Raw genomic sequence first — 1715 nt, 5'->3', positions numbered from 1 at the left:
GGTATTAATTGCACTTCGTACACCACCACCATGAACAGCAGCCAGATATCAGAAAATAAGGCCTAATCACAGGAATCCACTCAATTGTTTTAAAAAAAAAAAAAAAGAAAACCAACAACAAAAAACCAAACCGAAAAAACAAAAAACAATTACTGCTCAGTGTTCGGAAAAAGCAGTAAAATGAGAGCAATCAAAAGAAAAGGCAGGAAGGAGGCTGGTGCATGGAGAATGTGATAAAAATAAACTACAATCACAGAAGGAGAAACAGAAATCTAGGTTACTTAACGGTAATCAGACTCCTCTAAACATATTGTCTGCCACAAGCGAAGCTGGGAGATGTCACACGCTCGTGCGGAGCGGGTAGCCCAGGTCTCGGCACGTGCCCAGCGGCAGAGACGGTTCAGAAGTGTCACTTAAGGAATTAGAGATGGAAGAGATCTGTTACCTCAGCCTTTTCACCTCTTTTCTCACACTCAGCCTTAAAATTATCCCTTCTGATGCCTTTGGTAGCCTTAACTTCAAGTGATTGCTTCACTTGAGTACTGCACGGCAGAAGAGATAAAATTTGGGACCTGGGATAGCTTTCCTTGCCTGAAGCTACGCTGTCAATTGTGTTGAGCTAGGAGTAGGTGGAAAAAAGTCTATTGGGAGAAAAAAATACTGAAAAATATTGAAAAAAAAAAAAGAATATTGATTCCTCAAAACATTCATCCCAAAAGGCTGCAAATCAGGCATCTCAGATGTAGCAGTGGATCTAAAAGAGAAGCATCGCCTCTCTCTGACAGCAATTCCTCTCTCTCTAAAATGAGAGACGAATCAGACTATTTGCAAAGATTTGCTAAGACTTCTAGTTTAATTGCAAGAAGCATAAAGCCAAAATCTGCTCTTCTGTACGTGTGAGAAAGCAATTTGTTTGTCCCTCTTGTTAGATAAAGACACGGAGGGTGAAGACGATGGGAAGCACAATCACAAGTCAACTGATCTGTCATTTCATGAGCCTTCTCCCCGCGTCGCTTGCCAACTGCAAACATGGAAGGGGCTCGCTTTAATTAATACCGGGTCCCAGCAGACCACTGGAGGCGGTGGCACTTGTTTTCAGGTCATCTGGTCCTAATAGGCTCACACTGGGAGGTGATTTGTTGCTAACTGACAGCAAAAATCAGTTAATGAGGGCTGAGGCCTTACAATCCAGTGTAATGAACCTCAGGGCTATTTCTATATTATCTGCCATAATCATTTAAAAGAAAAAACCAAACCAAAACAAGAAAACCGAAACTGTTCGAGGAGATGCTGGTTATGAACACAGATATTTACAATATAAAAATCCTTTCCTGCTCTGCAGGCTTTTCTCTGGGCTGCTCTGCACCAGGAAATGAGCACGCAATAAGCGGTGCTGTGGATTATCAGGACACAAGCTATTCTGTGTTAACACACATGTTGGTAGTATCCCCAGTGGCCCATCTATATGGGAACATCGGTGCACAGCGACTTTATCTCGTTTTTGCACACCCTATGTGCCATAGGATGCTCCACTTTGGAAGCAGACCTCCTTCCAACATCGGGAAGGAGAGAGTATCCATGAAGGCTGCTGATCTTCCCTGCTTCCCCAACTACAGCGATGGATCTGAGGAACGTTCCTGCCTCCCCATAGCAACATTCTGACCCTCAGCACCCGAGCCACAAAACCACTGCTATTGCAGAACTCATGGTAATCT

This window comes from Calidris pugnax, unplaced genomic scaffold (genome assembly GCF_001431845.1).
Source record: "Calidris pugnax isolate Ruff unplaced genomic scaffold, ASM143184v1 scaffold14, whole genome shotgun sequence".
Lineage (NCBI taxonomy): Eukaryota > Metazoa > Chordata > Aves > Charadriiformes > Scolopacidae > Calidris > Calidris pugnax.
The sequence above is the reverse complement of the archived record's forward strand: the minus strand, read 5'-3'. Positions refer to the sequence as shown.